The sequence below is a fragment of the Rattus norvegicus genome, chromosome 5 (assembly GCF_021556685.1).
Source record: "Rattus norvegicus strain SHRSP/BbbUtx chromosome 5, alternate assembly SHRSP_T2T, whole genome shotgun sequence".
In the NCBI taxonomy this organism is placed as follows: domain Eukaryota; kingdom Metazoa; phylum Chordata; class Mammalia; order Rodentia; family Muridae; genus Rattus; species Rattus norvegicus.
In genome coordinates this window covers 126,486,025-126,509,172 of record NC_141538.1, presented here as the reverse complement: position 1 = coordinate 126,509,172, position 23,148 = coordinate 126,486,025, and the positions used below count along the sequence as shown (strand labels likewise).

The 23,148-nt window shown below is 41.7% G+C and overlaps 1 long non-coding RNA gene across 1 annotated transcript; it reads left to right on the top strand.

Moving 5' to 3' along the window:
* Positions 1–17,204: 17,204 nt before the first annotated feature.
* LOC148005954 (uncharacterized) lies at positions 17,205–22,738 on the top strand. The gene is made up of 2 exons (XR_015621018.1): positions 17,205–17,327; positions 20,807–22,738. It is a non-coding gene; the product is annotated as an uncharacterized LOC148005954 (long non-coding RNA).
* The last annotated feature ends 410 nt before the right edge of the window (positions 22,739–23,148 follow it).

Genomic DNA, 23,148 nt, shown 5'->3' with positions numbered 1-23,148 from the left:
TAAACTTTGCCTCCCTATTCCCTCCCAAGGATATTCTTATTCCCCTTTTAAAGAAGGAGTGAAGCATTTGCATTTTGGTCACTCTTCTTGAGTTTCATGTGTTCTGTGCATCGAGCATTTGGGCTAATATCCACTTATCAATGAGTGCATACCATGTGTGTTTTTCTGTGATTGGGTTACCTCATTTAGGATGATATTTTCCAGTTCCATCCATTTGCCTATAAATTTCATGAAGTCATTGTTTTTAATAGCTGAGTAGTATTCCGTTGTATAGATGTACCACATTTTCTGTATCCATTCCTCTGTTGAAGGGCATCTGGGTTCTTTCCAGCTTCTGGCTATTATAAATAAGGCTGCTACGAACATAGTGGAGCATGTGTCTTTGTTGTATGTTGGAGCATCTTTTAGGTGTATGCCCAGGAGAGGTATAGCTGGGTCCTCAGGTAGTGCAACGTCCAATTTTCTGAGGAACCTCCAGAATGATTTCCAGAATGGTTGTACTAGTCTGCAATCCCACCAACAATGGAGGAGTGTTCCTCTTTCTCCACATCCTCACCAGCATCTGTTGTCGCCAGAGTTTTTGATCTTAGCCATTCTGACTGGTGTGAGGTGGAATCTCAGGGTTGTTTTGATTTGTATTTACCTTATGACTAAAGATGTTGAACATTTCTTTAGGTACTTCTCAGCCATTCGCTATTCCTCAGCTGTGAATTCTTTGTTTAGCTCTGAACCCCATTTTTAATAGGGTTGTCTCCCTGCAGTCTAACTTCGTGAATTCTTTGTATATTTTGGATATGAGCCCGATCAGTTGTAGGATTGGTAAAGATCTTTTCCCAATCTGTTGGCTGCTGTTTTGTCCTAACAACAGTGTCCTTTGCCTTACAGAAGCTTGTAGTTTTATGAGATCCCATTTGTCCATTCTTGATCTTAGAGCATAAGCCATTGGTATTTTGTTCAGGAAATTTTCTCCAGTGCCCACATGTTCAAGATTCTTTCCCACTTTTTCTTCGATTAGTTTGAATGTATCTGGTTTGATGTGGAAGTCCTTGATCCACTTGGACTTAAGCTTTGTACAAGGTGATAAGAAAGGATTGATCTGCATTCTTCTACATGCTGACCTCCAGTTGAACCAGTACCATTTGCTGAAAAGGCTATCTTCTTTCCATTGGATGGTTTTGGCTCCTGTGACAAAAATCAAGTGACCATAGGTGTGTGGGTTCATTTCTGGGTCTTCAATTCCATTCCACTTGTCTATCTGCCTGTCTCTGTACCAATGCCATACAGTTTTTATCACTATTGCTCTATAATAGTGCTTGAGTTCAGGGATAGTGATTCCCCCAGAAGTCATTTTATTGTTGAGGATAGTTTTAGCTATCCTGGATTTTTTTGTTATTTCAGGTGAATTTGGAAATTGTTTTGTCTAACTCTCTGAAGAATTGGATTGGTATTTTGATGGGTATTGCACTGAATCTGTAGATTGCTTTTGGTAAAATGGCCATTTTTACTATATTAATCCTGCCAATCCATGAGCATGGGAGATTTTTCCATTTTCTGAGATCTTCTTCAATTTCTTTCTTCAGAGGCTTGAAGTTCTTATCATACAAATCTTTCACTTGCTTGGTTAAAGTCACACCGAGGTATTTTATATTATTTGGGACTTTTATGAAGGGTGTCGTTTCCCTAATTTCTTTCTTGGCTTGTTTCTTGTTTGTATAGAGGAAAGCTACTGATTTATTTGAGTTAATTTTATACACAGTCACTTTGCTGAAGGTGTTTATCAGGTTTAGTAGTTCTCTGGTGGAACTTTTGGGATCACTTAAATATACTATCATATCATCTGCAAATAGTGATATTTTGACTTTTTCCTTTCAAATCTGTATCCCTTTGATCTTCTTTTGTTGTCTGATTGCTCTGGCTAGGGCTTCGAGAACTATATTGAATAAGTAGGGAGAGAATGGGCAGCCTTGTGTAGTCCCTGATTTTTAGTGAGATTGCTTCAAGTTTTTCTCCATTTAGTTTAATATTAGCTACTGGTTTGCTGTATGTGGCTTTTACTATGTTTAGGTATGGGCCTTGAATTCCTGTTCTTTCCAGGGACTTTTATCATGAAGGGGTCTTGAATTTTGTCAAATGTTTTCTCAGCATCTAATGAAATGATCATGTGGTTTTTATCTTTCAGTTTGTTTATAGAGTGGATTACGTTGCTGGTTTTCCGTATATTAAACCATTCCTGCATCCCTAGGATAAAGCCTACTTGACCATAATGGATGGTTGTTTTGATGTGCTCTTGGATTTGGTTTGCAAGAATTTTATTGAGTATTTTTGCATTGATATTTATAAGGGAAATTGGTCTGAAGTTCTCTTTCTTTGTTGGATCTTTGTTTGGTTTAGGTATAAGAGTAATTGTGGCTTTATGGAAGGAATTCTGTAGTGCTCCGTCTGTTTCAATTTTGTGGTATAGTTTGGATAGTATTGGTATGAGGTCTTCTATGAAGGTCTGATAGAATTCTGCACTGAACCCATCTGGACCTGGGCTCTTTTCGGTTGGGAGACTTTTAAAGACTGCTTTTATTTCTTTAGGAGTTATGGGCTTGTTTAAATGGTTTATCTGTTCCTGATTTAACTTTGCTACCTGTTATCTGTCTAAATGGAAAATGTCCATTTTCTCCAGATTTTTAAGTTTTGTTGAATATAGGCTTTTGTAGTAGGATCTGATGATTTTTTCAATTTCCTTTGATTCTGTTGTTATGTCTCTCTTTTCATTTCAGATTTTGTTAATTTTGACACATTCTCTGTGTCCTCTGGTTAGTCTGGCTAAGGGTTTATCTATCTTGTTGATTTTCTCAAAGAACCAGGTTTTGTTTCTGTTGATTCTTTGTATAGTCCTTTTTGTTTCTACTTGGTTGATTTCAGCTCTGAGTTTGATTATTTCCTGCCTTCTACTCCTCCTGGGTGTATTTGCTTCTTTTTGTTCTAGAGCTTTTAGGTGTGCTGTCAAGCTGCTGATATATGCTCTCTCCTCTTTCTGCAGGCACTCAGAGCTATGAGTTTTCCTCTTAGCACAGCTTTCATTGTGTCCCATAAGTTTGGGTATGTTGTACCTTCATTTTCATTAAATTCTAAGAAGTCTTTAATTTCTTTCTTTATTTCTTCCTTGACCAGGTTATCATGGAGTAGAACATTGCTCAACTTCCATCTATATGTGGGCGTTCTTTCCTAATATGGGTCTTGGCCTCATATTAACTTTCATAATCTGTTCTAATCTTCTGACTCCTTCTCATTCTCTGGCTCCTTCTGTCTTCACCTGTGTCCAGTTTGTTCTCTCTGTGACCTGTTTCTGTAAAATTCTCCTGGTAAAACTGCCTTCTTTCTCCCTTTTTCCTGCTCTCTTAAGTAGCTTCCCTTTCCTCTCTCTTCTTGTGAGAGTTGGGCATGTCCTATTTTATCAAATCTTTCTCTGATTCATCACTTTTTCTCAATTAGACATCACTTTCAAACGTGGGTGCTTCCTTCTACAAACTAACTTTACCTTCATGATTTGGGATTAAGGGCATGTCTATATTCTAGCCGGAGGGATTAGAAGTTTGTATTAAGGTCAAGTCAAACCACAACTAGAAATAGGGTTTCCCAGTGAACAACACAATTCCCAGCTATCAAATATCCTGCACAAGCGTGCCTCTTCTAAAATGAAAAGAGAGTGATGAGTGGTCCAAGAGTCATCCCATAGACTACGTGAACACTGATCTCAGTCAGACAGGAATAAATTTTTGAACATTTACCCAGGGACTCAGGAGCTGACTGTGACCCCCAGTCAGAATCCTACAGAGTTTTAAGCCTGAAATCCACACACTTCAGGATTTAGGGTGAGGGGATTTCATTAGGAACATGTTTTTGTTGTACACTTACCCTGTTCCCATTGGTTGAGGTATTGAACTGTGGTGGTGGACTTGCCTTGCCTAACATTCATGTCTTAACCTTCCAACCAGGATGCCAGTTACCCATGTACATGCCTTTTTCTGTCAAGTAGGATGTCAATTCCCTGGGAGATCTTGGAAACTTTACTCAACCCCTCCTCAAAATGGAAAGTTACTCCAAATGGCTTCTTATACTGGTGCAGGTGTCTTTTTGTCTCTCTTGTGTTGAGGTCCGTCTCAGGGGCAGCTTACCATCCACAGGTGCAGGAAGTGCTGCCCAGTGCTTGGCTCTGGTTCAAGCTTATCGTGGCTAACTCTACAAAGCAGTTCTAACTGACCTCCATTGTGGTTGGCTTCCAAGAACACCGAAGCACAGACCATAACAGAATATACAACCAAGTCAGGCATGAGAATGTTTCCTTGTAAGAGTAGTAACTGCATGAAATGGCTGGCTAGACAGGCAACAGCTACCCACGCCTTAACGGTGAGCATAAGAAAGCCCAGACCAAAGCAAAGTGAAACCTAGCAGAGCAAACACCAAGTCCTGAAGTTTCATAGTCAGCATCTAGGGCTCTTTTGGCATCATCTCAACAACAAAGGGTTTGGTTAGCTCTAGGACTCCTCCTCTGCTGCTTGTTGCTCAAACAGTCTCTTTCCTGATCCAGATCCCTTTGGTACCTGCAGCTTTCACAATGGATGCCACAGAGCTCTGAGTAACCAACCCAACATCCTGAAGTCTAGTGAATGTTTCAAACCCCCCCCCCTCTCTCTCTCTCTCTCTCTCTCTCTCTCTGTGTGTGTGTGTGTGTGTGTGTGTGTGTGTGTGTACACTCGGTCACTACTCTCCAGTACAAAGTACATACCAATCCACTTAGAAACAGTTTCATCAAGAGACACTTTGCCCATGAAATTTTCCTGATGACAATTGTAGAATTTCAAGAGGAAGTAGCATAAAATGTTAGTGTGCTCTGTCTAATTTGTTTAGCATCTCTTTTTCCCACACAGAAATGCGTGTCTATAATCTAGTCCTTCCTCTCTCTCCCTCCCTGCCTCCCTTCTCCTCCCTTTTTCCCTTCCCCTCCCCACTTTTTTCCCTTCCTTTCCTCCTCTCCCTCCGCTCCTACTTTTTCTGCTTGTTTTCCTTCCTCTTTTAGAATAAGTTGGCCTAAAACTTTTATTCTACAATTTAAATAGGATCTATGGCTATAATCCACCTTTACTGAAAGGATCAATAGAGAGACATTTTAATAGCCTTCTCTGGCAGTGAACTGAAGTCTTCCTGCCTCACTGTACTGACTGCTAGGACTCCAGGCATATACCACCAGGCCTGACAGCAAGCTTTATTTTCTATCATTGCAATTCACTAAAAGTATCCAAAGTTGAGCCTAAATGTTTCTTCTTTGACTTATTATATTGAAAGATAATTATATTATTATGAGCAAAATGCAATAAAAATATATAGAACTCACAAATGGCCCAGTTGATTTACACAGTTTTGTTATTCCAGGCTCTCTTGTTTCTAAAATTCAGCTGCTCTTGACAAGAGGCAGCAAACAGAGCGGAGGCCACTGCGTAAGTATGGACATGTGTGCAGTCGGCCCCCCGCCCCATGTTAAAGTGTCTCTCTACTGCTATTCTCAATAACTTTTAATACCTGCAGATTCCATTTCAGTTGTAGACCGTGTCAGTGAGTTAGTGATAAATGTAGACCATGTGTCTCACAATCAATCACACATACATTTGTATATTAACATAGATTTCTGCATGCGATAAGGATACTGCTTTTATCTCCATGAAATACTCCATAAAATTTTAATTCATATTACTACTGTGAAAAATTTATATCTCGAGTATTTAACTTTTGGATTAAAGAAAAGAGAATGTTAGATATTTTACCCATTTTCCCATGAACAACATTGCCCCAAATTTTCCCAGATCCTATGAATTTTATGAAAAACAACGCTATCCTTTGAGGTGATCCATTTTTCACACAACCTGCCTTTTACTGATGCACATGGTGGTGACATCCACAGTGTCCCTTCCTTTCATGCAAACACGAGTGAACCTTAAATTCAGTTCCCAGAAGAGACACTTGATTTAAACAAAATGCCATGCTTCCCGGAACACAGCTTCCAAGCTTCCATAGTTGCCCATGTCTACCACAGGCAGAAGTTTAAAAATACTTCCTTCAAAGAAAACTACATTTAATAATGTTATCATGATCCCTCTAAGGTTCCTGTGGTCACTGATAACACCCAAGCTCCTCTGGTGCATGAATGGTGCAAAACTTCATAGAAACATGAATTTTCACCACCCCTTCTTCTGAGATAAGGCCATTTAATATTTACTTTTTCATTACACATATATTTTCAATTTTTAACATCTGCTGAAATATTTATCCTAAAATATAACACATGTGACATATGAGACTAAGCCTTGTTTTGGCTTATGGTCTAAGGGGATACAGTCCATTGTGAAGGGCATGGCAGTAGAGATTGACTTCAGTTGGGCTTCTGAGAGCTCACAGTCTGACTTTCTCATGCATTTCTGGATCAGGAAGCAGAAAAGCCACCTCAAAGGACACAGCTTCTTTATCTGCATCCCCTACCCTATCACAGTCTCTCCACCACTCTCCATAACAGCACTACTGGTTAGGTACCAAGTATCCAAACTCATGAGCCCATGGAGGATATTTAGCATGTAAACTACACAAAATGTAATAATGAGTTTTGAATGGCTTTCCCTATGGTCAGGAATTAGGTAAAGATGCAATTCTTAATAGTTCTATTCAACGTTATTCTGGGGTTACTAGATATTATAACAAAGTAAGAAAAAGAAGTAAAGTACACATACTAGAAAATTAAAATAAAAGGCCTCTCCATTTGAAGTTGGCATGATTGTTAATATAAAACATTGAATTTTATGAGATTTGAAAATTCTATCTTTACAAATTTATAATTTATCTGAAAGTTGGTTCTTGGCTCTTACATACACTGACTTTACTAGGATACTATTAGGAAACCTCAGACCAAGGACTGATAATCCTTAACAATGAAATAATTGCTCAATTTCTATGATTTGCAAAATGCATTTATACCTACAATTTCATATGAACTTAAACATCTGTGGAATCAGAAGGGCAGAGTTATTATCCAAATAATTTGACAGTTACCCAAATTGGGGGGGGGGCATAGAAAGAGAATTGGGGATCTAGGGTAGGAAATTGAATCTAGAATAATGACCTTAGAGTTGTGAGAAAATATTAAGTGGAAATTATTGTTAAAATCCTTAAATCTAAATTAAAAAAAGGCTGCATATATTCTAAGCTACTAGGAAGACTGTATTTACATTTAAACAATAATAAAATATACATTACATCTCTCGAGAGGTTAAATCCCTAGACATAGTTCTTGAAGAAAGAGAGATAAAGATGGTATAAGAACTCTTGGATTCGTTTATAAATATACTATTCCATATGACTTGTATTTATATAGACTATTTTTTTATCAGAGGTGAGACAGCTAACTGTGGGTCTTTTGAAAAAGTTATGACCTCAAATTTTAATATGGGTTTCCTTTCAGGTAATCTGCTTCTGTCATCCTTAATTTTTTTTTAAAGATGCAAATACAGAGCAATTGATTTTAATACAACGAGACTTTATTTTACAAAATATTCAAGGTTGAGAATGCAGAGTTATGCAAGCTAACATATTTTTAAAACTACAAAGAACAATTACAGCGAGAGGACAGGTGCACTGGAGCAAGATTTGGGTTTGAATTCTTTATAGTTACATGAAATTGGGCAAACTTTCCTCCATGGACTTTTCTTTCTTTCTTTTGTTTTTATTCTTTTAATTAACTAATTTGTGAGGCAAGGCCCACGCGTCCCAGGGAGCCTCAAACATGCCATGTACCCTCCAGTCTTTGTCTTCCAAGTGCTGGGATTATGGGACATGTCACCACATCTAGATTAATTTTAATTATCTGAATTGCATAATAACAAAGTTAATATGTCAGGTATAGATTACAAAGGTCAGAATGAAGGTAAATAAAATACTTGCATGTTAAGTTCTTACAGGATGGCAGCTGTGAACTGCATGATAATGTCCCTTCCCTCAGTTCACATGCTGAGACTGCTGTTTTAACAGCTGGAGGTGGGGCCTTCAGTAGATAGCATAAAGACGGTGGGTCCCCACCATGACACTACTGCTGTTGTTACTTTATTTTTCTTGCTCTTTCTCTGAATAACTGCTTCTGGTCTTGATTTCATTCTGTAATCCAGACTAGCCTCAACTCCAAGCAATGGTCTTGTCTCAGCCTCTCCAGCCCTAGAATTGTAGGCCACGGTGCCTAGCCAAGACTAGCATTCTTATAAAAGAAGATGGGGGAATATTTGCTTCCCATCATGCAACAGCATAGAAGGCAGCCATCTTTAAGCTACTAAGAAAGCCTCATCGGAAACTGAAATTGCCAGCCTTTATAACTGTGAAGAATAACTGTATGCTAAAGCCATTCAGTCTGTGGGATATACTGTAGCAGCCTGAACGGGATAGATGAGAGAGAGAGAGAGAGAGAGAGAGAGAGAGAGAGAGAGAGAGAGAGAGAGAGAGAGAGAGAGAGAGAGAGAGAGAGAGAGAACAGGGGAGAGAGAGCGCACGCTAGACTAGAACTCAGCCTGCTCGACCTCCAGTCTCCTGTTCAACATGCCAGGCTCTCTCTCACCCTGTGATTGTGTGAAAGGAAATTCTGTTGGATCACTGGAGGTGTCTGGGAAAAGACAAACCATCTCTATGTGCAACCATTTTCTCTTTCCACAATGTGGAAAATTTAAACCTTTCGGCAGACAGCTTGCCTGCACACTCTCAGGAGGCACAGAGATCCTGGCAGGCTCTGTGCTCCAAAATCACCCTTCTCCAATTACACTCCCCCAGGTTCTTCGATTAGCAAGCCCCAGCAGCTTCGCTCTGCCGAGCCAGTCTGGGGTTGTGGCCTAATGTATCACAGGTGGGTCCCGGCTCCAAACTCATTCCAGATGGCCTCAGTCTAAGCTTTCCAGCAACCCATTATATTTTGGCTATCCCGGGATCATTAATGATGTTGAAGGACCATGATTCTTGAAGATGGCAGTGGCAGACATTGAAGCCCGGACCTTCGAGAGACGGCATGTTGAAGCACCCACCACAGTATATGCATTTACCAGGAATAAGCACGTGCTCACCTTGACTCTCAAAGGTCACTGTGAGGGGCCCATGAATTTGACATTGTGAATGGTCTGTCTGCTTGGGTCACAGAACAAGTATAAAGAGATCATCTGTGCTTTTATAGAAAATAGCTCTGTTGCCTCTGGGCTCTAGAGAGAGTAAGGATATACCCTTGAACCCCAGTAATTATGGCACCAGTTATTTCTTAGGAGGGGGGCATGCTGGGGCAATTATTTAGGGGCACAAGGTGAACCTCATGTTTTTTAACTCTTTAATAGCCACAACACTGTGGGCAGTTTGTAAAATGCATCTTTAGACTATATTAAAGAAAAGACCCTTACTCTGCAAGAGAATCTTCAGCTTCTTTTGGGACTGGAAAACTTCCCAAGGCAGATGCTTGGAGAGAAGGAGCAAGCATCAGGCCGGTACTCAAGAGAGTTTTAAATTTATGATAATGCTTCACAGAAAAGAAAGGTACCTTTGGAATTATCCATGTTTTGTGTTCTTGAAGGGCCAAACCCTTCTAATGAGTCAAAGACACAGTGTTAAAGTCAGTCACTCTAAGATTTAAAGTTAGAGCTCATCACTTGCAAGGCTCCTCCGGGGAGCCCACTCACTGGTTGGTTTGTGACAGTCATTATCTGTGAAATGGATACTCCCAGCACAAAAAGTGTGTGGCTTTTTTTTTTTTTTGCCTCCTTGTGTTTCTAGGTTCAGCCCTGGTGAATTTGGGCATTCGTTCTTTCATTTGGCCCTTCCCCCATGTGTCTGGCCTAGGCTAGGATTCGTGCTGGATGATACAAGCGATTTGGCATAGGACATATACAGACTGGACTCAAGTCAACAAGTCCCGAGAACAGCATATACAAAGCCATGTCTATTCCTGGGGATGAGAGCTCAGTGGTTCTCAGGTTAGATATGCTACAGGGTGATTATGGATGGCACACTATGTTCTGATAGCATTGTGCTATCATCTGGAAGATGACTGGTGTGGCTGACTTTGTTTGACTGTCTCTCCAAGGCCATGAAGGAGAAAAGGTCTGAATTCCAGGGAAGCATGGTAGGAAGGACAAAAACATCAACTGACATCAGCAGATGAGCTCCGACCTGTTCCTTCAAACACTGTATCAGATTGCTAAGATTCTCAAAACCCAATACAACACTGTACGTATTTTCCCGTACTGTACATGTGGTTGCTACCTGAAATAACAATTTTTAAACATTTGGCATTTTGTTTACTCCTGAAAAATGACAGTAATGCCCCTAAAACACAAGCACTGCTGAGGTTGAAAGTTCCTTACAAGGACTGTGATAGAAATTGCTACATGCATCTCCCAATTCAGCTTCCTCTAGCCCTCCTTTATGAGCAGAGTACTGATTTAATTCTGGCTAAAAGAATGCATTTCTTGGCCTTCCTTTGGCTGGGGGAGATGGCTGGGTTAACAAACAACAGGGGTTTCTGGATCTGTGTAGTAGGGGGAGCTATAAGGTTATAACTCTCTGACATTGGACATAGACCTAAATAAATAGAACCTGATTCTACCGGGAGCCTGGGTCTGCAGTAAGTGCATGTGTCAACCCTACATGTGTTACATTTTCACCTCAAAGCAAGCTGCTTCCTGTTTCCTCTAGTCACCCCTCCAAGGCCACACAGTTCATTAGTGACAGGGTGGAGATTTAGGCCGTATTCCTTCCACTTCAAATTGGGGCTGGCAAGAGACGAGGTGCAGTTGCCTGAGAACAGTTGGTGACGACTCCACGACCCTGTCCTTCTTTAGTTTCTGGGCTCCAGAAGCGTTAGGACAAACTTGTTGACAGTCAGCTTCAGCTCTCTGTAGTGTGTGTGTGTTGGGGGTGGGGGTGGTAGGTAGTTACACAGGCGTGGGTTGAGGGAAAGCAGCGACTCCGAGCGCTTCACGTTGGTCATTCTGAGAAACAGTGCAGGCTCATTTGTTTATTTGGACTGCGGCAGAGCATGTGCTAGCATCTCATCACCTGGCCTGAAGAGTGGACCCCTTGATGAGGACCTGGTTCCAATACTCATTATGGAATCCAGTTTGGCCTGCGAGCCAAGCATCTCTCTTTTCTCTCCATGTTTGTCTTTGCAGCCTCTCCAGCATACCTCTGGGCTGTCTGGGCTGCTGTACAATGTAAAATTCATGATCAAACAGAGGCCTGAGGGCCAGCTACTTAGGCAGGACTCAAACAAGCTACATATGTGTGTGGGAACCACACACGTATACACATATGTGATGTAAATTGGTCTCTGTACCAGCTCAAGGAAAAACAATGAATAGAGAAGGTCTGGGTTGGTGTTGGTGGCAGCTGGGTGCAGATCTGCCCACTCTCTTGTCACTGTCCACACCTGAGGAGCCTGCTGCTGCTGGTTTCCCTCCAACACCCACACTGTTCTTTTTCTGCTTCTCTGCTCCAATGTCTGATGTCCTTCTTCCTGGAACACCACCTGTCTACCTCTGCTCCCTTCAGGAGTTGGTTGCAGTTGGATGACCTCTAGATGACCTCCAGCAGGAGTCAGTGACAATAGAAATGACATATTAGTGACTGCAATTTCATACATCAAATACCCCCAAAGCAAGAGCCATATTATAAATATTTAAAAATAGGGATTTTAATGTATTGACTATGAATGTTAATAATAGTACTTCATAAGTGTTTAAATATGAAATTGTTTAAGCAAAATGAAATGCTTAATACATTTCAAATGAAATTTTATAAGCATGATAAAATCAAGTTAAACTTAAAAATATGTCCAATATGACATTCTAATAAATCAGATAACAACCAAATACTTTACATAAGTCTATTTATAACAGTGAAATACTTTACATAAGCCTATTATATGTATGAAATTGAAAATAGATCTGAGTTTAAAAATGTATGTAAAAACCAGCCTCAGTTGATTAGTTAGAAAGCATTTGATGAGAAGATGATTATCAATCTCATTGGTTCTTATTCTGCTCTATAAAAGTTTGTATGCAAGCCAAGGCCTGGGTGGCTTTAAGGTAAAGGAGCTATTTATAACTAAAGAGATTCATAGAAAAAAAGCTTCCTCTGGGAAAGATATTTTTGTGTTTGATTTTAAAAAATGTGTCGGGACAAGCCCTCAGTCTTTCATGGCTGCCACCTGTATATTTCCTTTGTGTGAAATATACACCCCTTACTCCAGAAGGGTTTCATCTGGAGTTAGACTGTTCCAGCCATGTTAGTAAGGGCTCTAAGAGAAGCACTAGAAGTGTTGTGAGGAGAAGATGGGAAGAGGGATGGGGAGTATTTCTTTATAATGAAATGGTTCTTGCAGTTGTGTAGGCCTCCCAGTCCACAGTTGGCCAGCTAGGGATCAAGTGAGATATTAGACAAGCCAGCCACCACTGTGAGTCCCTGTCTCAGGCACAAGATACTTGATGCTCCAGCACTAGCAGAGTCAGAAGACCATGTTCTCTGCCTCTGCCTACAATTCTCTTCAGGGCCTAAGTGGACTGGCCTATCCACACCCAGGACAATCAATTTCACTCAGTCGGATGAGTTAGAAGCTAATATTATCCAGAAGCATCCAGATGTAGACACTCCCAAGAATCATGCTTCACCATATACATAGGGTCCTTCATGGTCTTCTGAAGCTGACTCATGCAGTTAAACCATCACACCCTTCCCGATGCTCCCTCAGCCCCTCATGCAAAACATCCTCAAGATTAAGGAGTCAAAGTACATATTCTAACTGACCACAACTTAGATTTAAAATTTAAATGTAATCTATAAGTGAGAACTAGAACCAATAATGTATATAGAGAAAGAGATTTATTGCATGGATTGCCTCACACAGTCGTGGAGGAAGTCTGTAAATCCAGGAGTTCAATAATCTGCCATCTGCCAGCTGCAGAGGAGGGAACTGATGGTGTCATTCAGTCTAAGCTTAAAGGCGTATGAGTTATAGAGTAGATGCTGTAATTTCTGTCATTAAGTCTGGAGGAAAAGTAAGAACATCAGTGTCTGAGGACAGAGGAAAATGCCTCCTTCTCAGAGGAGAAAATTGCTTGTCATCTGTCTTTTAATTCCACTCAGGTGGACGAGATGATGCTAATACATGGTAAGGATCTCTCTCTCTCTCTCTCTCTCTCTCTCTCTCTCTCTCTCTCTCTCACACACACACACACACACACACACACACACACACACACACACACACACACACATCGCCATCTGTGGTAGTTACTTCTGTTAACTTGGCACAATCTAGAATACCTTGGGAAGAGAGTCTCAGTAAGGGACTGTCTGGATCAGGTAAGCCTGTTGGGGAAGGCATGTTTGCCTCCTGTAGGTAGATGATCCAGGACGTATAAGAATAGAGGAGGCAACCCGAGTTCCACCAGTCACGAGGATGTCACTGCTGTCTTCTGACTTCTGCTTCAAGTCCTGCCACTTCGACTCCTCCTCTGTCTTATCTGGAACTGTGAGATAAATAAACCCTTTCCCTATTAGGGTATTTTTGTAAACAGGAAATGAAATTAAGATAGACTTCATTGATAGACTTCATTTATATAGACTTTACTTGGTGTCACAGATTTCCAAAAACCAATATGACAAGTCCTGATACCTTATCCTTCTCTGCATAGGACTTGGCAGACTCACTTGTGTGGATATTTACAGCATATCTCTCAGGACCGGGTCTAGGCTGGGCCACATATACAACAGGGAAAGGGAAAGGCTCCCCTCGACTTACACAGCTCCCACTGTTAGAGAAACGAGTGCAATTACATAAATGTGTACCTCTAATTGTATAAATCTGGATGTCTGGCTGTGGAAGAATGTGGCAGGACACCTAACACAGGTCAAGAAATTAGTGGGAGCCTCTTGAGAGAAAATCATATAAATAGAAACATGAGAGAAGAGCTGAAATTAGCAGATAGATGAAGATGTGGGTTGGTGGGAAAGAAATCAAATTTCTTCCATCCAGAAGAACTAATCCTTTTGAATGTCCTCAGGCCTGAAGATGTTTAACTTTTGAGGTTAACTTTTGGGGTACTGAATAAGGTTAGTTTCTTTTCTCCTGTTCCTAGGCCTGCTAGGGAAAGTGTTGTAAAAAAAGGAGAAGGGAGAGATGCTGGCACACGACAGGCTGTAGAGAGGTCTGTGCAGCTTCTTTGCAAATTAGCAAAGGCTCCTGATCTGGGCAAATAGACCCCTACCACAGGCATGGTTAGGCAGTCCTGGCTCAGGCTTTGTGAATGAAATTCAACAGATGTTGGCTAGCATATTCACCAGATCAGGATGCAATAACTAATTATTATATTACATTTGGTGGATTAAATAGCAAATAAATTTTTTTGTGATTGAGTGAACTGGGACATCCAATATCAAGGTGCTGTTCACTGAAGTTTCTGGTGGATAAAGACATTTCTTCCCCCTCTTCTTCCTCCCCCTCTTCTTCCTCCCCCTCCTCCTTCCCCCTCTTCCTTTTCCTCTTCCCCCTCCTCCTTCTACTCTTTTTTCTCCTTCATCCTCCTCCTTTTCCTTCTCCTCCTCTTCCTCATTCTTTTCCTTCTCATCCTCTTCCTCCTCCTCCTCCCCTTTCTTCCTTACATTGCGCTGTGCTTGCACCCCTGTGGAAGTGTAGGGGAGAGACAATGAAAGAAGGGGTAAGAAAGTAAGAGAAGGGTAGAGAAAAGGAGAGAGGAAAGAGTGATAGAACACGATCCAGGGCGCATCCCTTCTCCTTTTCTGAGTCTGCAGGTCTTGGGTTAGGGGAGATGGCTCTATGGTTAAGAGCACTACGCATTTTCAGAAGACCTGGGCTTGGTTCCTAGCATCCACGTGGCAGCTTAGAACAGTTTTTAACTCCGGTTCCAGAAGATCCAATACCCTCTTCTGGCCTCCATAGGTATCAGGCATGTACATGTACATAGACATACATGTAGTATACACCTATAAACAAAAGTTTAAAATATCTTCTCAAAAGCAAAGAGATCTCATAATGACTCTTCCCACATGAAACGTGATTTTACATGAAGCCAATTCTACCCCAAACCCCAAAAGCCTCATCTCCATGTACTATCACCCTGGGGACCAGTTCAACATAAGAATTTTGAGGTGAGATCATTCAACTCACAGAATACAGGGATGCAGGTCCCCGAAACCTGACCTAGACTAGAAGATCCATACCCAAGTGGATTCTACTTGGATGGACTGTTGGATTTCCCAGGAAGTAGAACTTCTGGTATTGAGTATGGAGAAGTCCAGGGAAATGGAAATGGCAGATCACCTTGGTTAGTCACATGTCTGGGCAATTGCTGATGGCTATTCACAGGAGGTTCTGTTCCATTAAACAGAGTCTCTCCTCCATTCTTCACACCACTGTCCACAATGTAAGCTACACAAGAGCCGAAGGAGGAAGAGGCAGACACAACAGTGGCCGTATGACCTGATGAGGAAGTCATACATTGCCACCTATAGTTTATTGGTGACAGAAACTAACTTTGACTCAAAGTAAATAGAGTCTATGCAAAGTGGCCATATCGAGGCACAGGGATCAGGGCAGTCGCCATGGCATGTGACTGCTGAACCTCATTCTAGGAGGGGCAAGAATGGAACAAGGGGAGTGTTAAGAGACATGAAGGAATATGGCTGAAACAAGTTGAGGTTTAGGCTGGAGTGACAAAAGTGAAAAGGGGAAGAAAGAGATGTGGCAAAGCAGTGAAGCTTGCACCTACCACGACCTTTAATGCCTAGCATATCTACTCTTTCATATTCTTAAGTTTGGAATATTTTGTTATTGGTACTTGAATAAAATGCCAGTTCAGTTCATCTGTAGTAAGCACCTACGGTATGTTAAGTTCTGGACTGAGGGGTTACCACCTGGTTAGTAACTTTACTAAAACAAATAGTTATAGTTTCTTCCACCTATGTAATATTTAGATTAATGGTGTATTTTTCTCTTCTCATAATTGTATTTGCTTTAAAGCTTTTATTTAATTATCAATTTCTCATCTGTCATCTATCTATCCATCCATCCATCATCTATCATCTATTTTTTTTCCAGAGCTGGGGACCAAACCCAGGGCTTGCTTGTGCTTGTGCTTGCTAGGCAAGCGCTCTACCACTGAGCTAAATCCCCAACTCCATCTATCATCTATTTAATCTATCATCTATCAATCATCTATTATCTATCTATGTATCTATCTATATCTATCCATCTATCCATCATCTATTGTGTGTATGTGTGTGTGTGTGTGTGTGTGTGTGTGTGTGTGTGTGTGTGTGTGTGTGTGGTATGAATGGCTGCTAGAGCATGCTGCATCATGTTTGGAGGTTGAAGAAAATCTTTCAGAAATTGGTTTTCTCCTTTCACCACGTTGAGGTAGGGTTCATATTTCTGCTGCACTGGGTACTTCAGGCTAGCCAGCCGCATACTTTCAGCCAGTTCTTCTGTCTGTGCACCCATCCTTCTGCAGGAGCACTAGACATGTGAGCCTCCACATTTGGTTTTGGATTTGGGTTCCAGGGACTGAACTCAGGCTGTGCAGTATGTGCAGGCATGCGTGTTTACCAGCCAAGCGGCCTTCCTGGCTACTGAATTATTAAATGTTTTTAAAAATAAGTATAGATACTACTCTTGTACTGTAAGAATTAATTTGGGTTTCCTTAATTTCTCTCTGGTAGCCCCATTTTCAAATTGGGTCTTCTGGAGAACATTGGCTTTGTTCAATGTTTCAAACACTGTGTGAGACAAGGACATGCTTTTCTCTTGTCTGTAAACCAAAGCCCTAATTATTGTCTTCAAGGGGTTCAGAGTTTTGGAGATGTTCTCTCTTTCTCCAAGGTATACCCCTCCTTCTACCCCAAGGAAGGAGGCAAATCTCTCAAGTCTGGAGATAGGAACCCATCCAGGACCCTTGGTTGGAAGAGGAGCAGTCCCAGGGAGATTTTTGTGTGTTTTTGGACTATATTTTCCTAACTGAGTTAGCTCAGATTTGGATGGTATTATATTTTCTTCCTTGTCCTATTTTTAAAAACTTGGAACAGGCAACTTCACACATTCTAATACCATGAAACACAATACATTGCAAGTAACTTTCGTAGCATTGTCCAACTTCCAGGAACCTTTCACCCGTGTTCTCTTGTGTTCTTCTCAAACTGTGAGAACAGGAAGAATAACATTTGGCAGGTGCTCCTGGGCCCAGGAAACAACGATCTGGGAGGTAAGAGGAGGGCAAACAGGTGGGAGTGGGGCAGACAGCAGTGGCAGAGTGAAGGCACAGGCTGGGTTTGAGAAAAGCTAGGTAGGGGAGGAAGATTGGCTCTCTCTGTGTGTCTCTGTCTCTGCCCCCCCTTCCCGTGTTAGGTCATGGGAAAGAGTGCAGAGATGAGCTGACTCAGGGACGAACAAGTTTTATTTACGATGACTCGCTGTGTGCTCTGAATGGGATTCATACTTGGCATTAAGAGGCTGCAATGGGGATTTAGAATACTTTTTAAATTGTTTTCAGATGCTAATTTCATTTCTTGTGTTTATGACACTATTCCGGTGAGAATCATAGATTACCTCAGCTTCACATAAACTACATAAACACAAAATGACCTGAAACATTGTATCAAAACTTACTGCTATGCAGTCAGGTGCCCTTGAGACAAAGTCCTTTAAGAGTCACTCTCACCTTACATCCATTCAGAACATCAATTGTCTATACAAACTGAAATATGCAAAAATGCAAATAAACTCACAGGAATGCATGAATTGTATAAAGTCAGTATACAACAAGATAGGCAAAATCGCATCGCAAGACACTTTTATTTAATTACAGGCTACGATGGTAGATCATGTGGTTAAGTGTTTGCCTTGCAAAAGTGAGATCTGAGTCTGATCCCCAGAACCCACATAAAACCCCAGGCATAGTGGTGTCTGATTTTAATTGCAGCACTGAGGAGTCAGGGATGGGCAGATCTCTGGGATGCTTTGGCCAGTCAGCTCAGCCTAATGGACAAACTGCAGGGTAATCAAAGACCCCATCTAAAACCAAAAAGCTTATGATACTGAAAGATCCATCAGAGGCTGGACTTCACACATGCATGCATACACATCTCCTACATGCAACTGAATACTAAATAGTATACTCATACACACACTTGCACTTTTGAAACAAGTGTGTCAGGCACCATTATCTTGCCTGTTATTAGTATGTTACCTCAAACAGAATGTAGCTCTGGTCTATTCAGTGTCACAGAAAGCGTTCCTTCCACTCTATAGTAAACTGTCACAGCACTTCAATCCTCAATCAGGGTCATACAAACAACGATGTATCATATATTAGAAATGTATCCACTAAAATAATTCATTTTAGAAACCAGAAAGATCTTTGTGAAGTTGTTTACACAACAATTATTCCATCAGCGGGTGGCAGACTAGAGAGTTCTGGCCCTGTTCTCCCACAGAAATACCATCTGTCCAGTGGACTAGGTAAGACAGGCTTGTGGAAGCTTCAGAAACCAGTTAAGGGGCTGGGGCAACCATATATCTACCCAAACAAGAAACAGTCCCACAAAATTGGGCAGAAATTGTCTAAGAGTTCTATTGCTATGAAGAGGTACCGGGACCAGGCCGACTCTGAGAAAACATTTCATTGGGGCTGGCTTACAGCGTCAGAGGCTTCATTCTCATCGTGGTGGGGAGCCTGGCAGATTGGTGCTGGAAAAGTAGTTGAGAGCTACATCCTGATCCACAAGTAGAGCAGACAATTTTGAAACCTCAAAATCGCCCCCAGTGGCACACTTCCTCCAAAACCATAAGTCCTAATTCTTTTAATCTTGCCAAATGGTGCACTCCCTTACTCAAACCAGTACAGAAATGTTGTGGAATTTTGCTTACCCTAGCCTTAGCACCTCCCTAGTGTGTGGTGAACTCAGAGGGAGGGCATTACAAGCCCAGGTCCCTCCCTGGTATAGGAGAAGAATGAATGAAACTTCACTGAAACATCTAGGGTTGTATAGGAAGGCTGTACACGGTTCTAAAAGTCAGTTCACCTGCCTTGGAGGCCCACTGGGACTCTGGTACAGCTTGAAATGCAAACAGTTTAGTAAATATTGTAATTCCTACCCCAGCTTTGCTAGTGCGGCTTTTCCACACAAAGCCCGAATGGGGGCTTCTTTTCCTTCAAATGCTCAATTTTCAAATGGATGCTTCCAACAGATATAAAGACATTCTTAAAGGAAAAATAATCTAACGGAAGCAGATCCAAAGAAACACAGGGTTAAACTTGCTTGACAGGGGCTTCAAAATAACTGTCGTAAAATATGCTCAAAGAGCCAAAGGAAACAAAGAAAACCAGAGCGGTGGGGGTGGGGACTAATGAGACTGTCTACAAAAACCAAATAGTAGAAGACTGGGCCAGTGGGAGAGGGAGTCAGAGGGAATCTTTTCAATAGACAGTTTCAGTTGTCTGAGATGAACAGACTCCTAAAGATAAATTATGGTGAGTGTAGCTCATGATAGGAAAGTACCTAATGCCTCAGAACTAGATGTTGGAAATGAATACAATGGTGAGTTTTATCTTCTGTGTATTTTAAACATTAGGATTAAAATTATAAAGTCACATACATAAAAAAGTGGGTCCCAGACAGTCTCATTTTATCAAGAGTTTGTATTTGTCATACTTTTTAGTGTCCTGGCATACAAAGTGGCAGTCAGGCAAGTTGGATGAAGGCATTATTTCTCAGAATGCATAACAATATGTTCTGGGCATTGCCCATTCATTTCTTCGGAGTTGACTTTTTACCTTGTTCCTGTCCAAGCTGTGCCCCAGAAGGCCGACTTTCTTTGTCCTCTGGCTTGTATTGGGATCCACCAATGGGGATCATTTGTTGGTGATGTTTGCACAGTTTTACTTTGTCATTGGCTTTAGTAATGCTGCCCTGTAAAAGCTCTTCATATACCTACCTGGTGCAAAGCAAGGTATGACCAGTTATCTGAACTCTGCAGGAGAGCCTAGAAAAATCTACCGGACACTTTTATCCAATTAGACACCATGATGTTATTACTTGTGTTTTGTGCTCAAAGATGGTCTCTACTTTTCAGAAGTTAATGGGTGGCTAAGGGATGTAAACAAGTAAATCCATAGCAAAATAGAGACTAGGTGGCTGGGATTGAAGGGTGTGGATATATTAACAAGAGGAGAGCATGATAACATCCGAATGGTCAGTTATTTCCTGAGTCCATCATTCATTCATCTTGAATCAAATGCCATGGAAGGAAGCTTATATCGCTGCATGGTTTTAGAGATTTCAGCTCATGGCCCAGGTAGCCTTGCTTTAGGCCTGAGGCAAGGCTGAATATCATAGCACCTGAAGAACTGTGGCTGAGAGAGATGCAAGAGGGCTGCAAACAAGATAAGCTCTTCAGAGGTACGGTCCCACTCTCTTACCCCCTCCAGCCAAGACCTCCCCCTAAGCTCTACTACATACCAACAATGCCATCAGATTATGACTCCATCAGTGAACCAACCTATTGAGGAAGCCAGAGCCCACCTGATCCAAACCCTTCTGTCAAGTTTATCCAGGAGCAGGCAAATTTTAAACGTAAGTGCCTTTGGAAGGGGCACTTCACATCCAAACCATAGTATTTTTTTAAAAAGATGACCGCCATTCTTTCTAATGTCAGTTATCCTAATTCCCTCTCCGCTCCTAGCTACTAAGTGGAAGAAGACGGTACGAAGTGTGGAGCCAGCTTCTTACCCTAGCTGCCTCAGCGTCCTTATCAGCCCCCACCTCCCCGTCTCTCTCCCACCTTGAGGAAGAGGCCACTACCAGAGACTCTAGACGTCTTTTCTGTTTCCTTATGAAGAAACAGTGCATCTTTATCTTCAAAAGGCTACTAAAAGGCCGCTGAAGCACAGGACCCAGAGACCCCGGCATGGCTCACCCTTCAGGACCGCCCCATTGCCTGAGCTTGAGAATCTCTCTGTTCTTGGTTCCACGGAGGCCTGGAGAACAGAACTTTGCAGTCCCTCAGTTTCCCAGACTGACCTGGATGACAACGAATGTGGCCATGGCTTAGATACTGCTGAAGTCTCATTATGGTGACACAGGATCCTTGTGTGTGTTGCTTAAGAGAGATCCAGACCTTTTGCCATTCGCCTGTGCTTCAAATTGGTCTCTAGCCCTGGGATCGCTCATTAGCAGAGAAACATGAAAGCACACCAAATCCGATCCTTGATGCAGAATCCTGGGTTTACACTCAATGTTTAAAACTTGAAGGCTTTGGACTCTGAGCCCTGGGCTGGGACCAAGAGACATTTATTCAGGTCTGCTATATTCTCAAGCATGCTTTAGCTCATTTCCCAGCCCTATGAAGCAAAAAGAGTTAGGCTTTTCATCTTTTTTTCTGTACTGATCCCTCTGGAAATCTGATAAAAGCTGTGGATTCTCAGAAAATGAACTTCTCTCAGCCACACTCGGCTTTGTTTCATTTTCTCACTACTTGTTAGAATGTAACTAGTAGGATGCCTCTCATTGCACCCATCAGACAATTTCAATAGATCCATGGCTTTCCATTCACGGTAAATAACTATCAAGCCATTGCTCACCTTGGGTTAAAACACACATTTAATTTAGGGCTGGTGAAATGGCTCAGCAGGTAAAGGTGCCTGCTGACAAGCCTGATGACCCGAGTTCAATCACCAGGACCTATGTGCTAGGAGACTGACTATTGCTTACCCATGACAAAGTAGATTTTAAATACACACACACACACACACACACACACACACACACACACACACACACACACACACATGTGTATTCATCTTAACTCCAAATGTTACAGTGATCTCCGACTTCCTGTTTTCTCAATTTGGGCGTGTTTACACAGAAGCCAGCCTTCTGTATGACTAGAAGGCATGGTAGAAACACGCCATGTTACTTCTTTCTACAGCTGACTGTGTACTCTTCAACCATGCCAGTGGTTTGCAGTAGATGCTTTTCCCTAATAGGTTTTCCCATGTGGCTTTGAGTTCCTTTCCTAGCACTGTCTGTGTGACAGGCACTAGACAAGTTGTCTTTACTTGTTGTTAAGCCTCTGCCTCAGTTCTGGGATTTGTATTCACACACTTAGGTCCTTTAGATCTCTAGAAAAAACTTTCCTAAGGAGGCTTCATAGCATCTAAGCCAGCAACCCCCTCCTCTGTCTCCTTCCTCCTTAAAGTCTAGGCTACCCGCTGCTTTCAGAATAGACCCTGATGCGGGCATGGGCAGTGTTAGCATCATAAAGAAGCTGTGATAGTTTGAATGTAATTGACCCTGATAGGCCCATAAGAGTGGCACTATTAGGAGGTGTGGCCTTGCTGGAGGAAGTGTGTCACTGTGGAGGTAGGCTTTGAGGTCTTATATGTTCAAGCTATGCCCAGTGTGTCTGACAGTCTCCTTCTGTAGATCCTGCAGATCAACATATAGAACTCTCTGCAACTCCAGCACCAACCATGTCTACCTCCCCACTGCCATGGTTCATGCCTTGACAATAATGGGCTAAACCTCTGAAACTTTAAAGCCAGCCTCAATTAGATGTTTTCCTTTATAAGAGCTGCCGTTGTCGTGTTGTCTCTGCACAGCAATAAAACACGAACTAAGAGAAAGGTCCACACTAATTTTGTCTCTAAAAGTCAAGGAAAAGTTTATATAGCTCTTTCCAGTGGGCCCATGAGTAGAAAATAAAGAAATAAACATTTCTCTGCCCATTCTGGATAAAAATAGAATATGGCAGTTACCTTGCCCTTTTCACAAATCTTTGATTCTCTGTATGTCCCTGGTTATTCAAATTTGCGTTCTATTGCTGTGATAAAGACCTTCACCAGAACAGCTTAGGGAAGAAATAGTTTATCAGCTCATTTATCATTTATTATTTCAGTTGACAACTTGTAGTCCAGTATGAAGAGAAATAAGGGAAGGAATACAAAGCAGGGACCTAGGGACAGGAACTGATGCAGGGGCCGAAGAGGACTTGCTCTCTATAGCTTGCTCAGCTTGCTTTGCTAT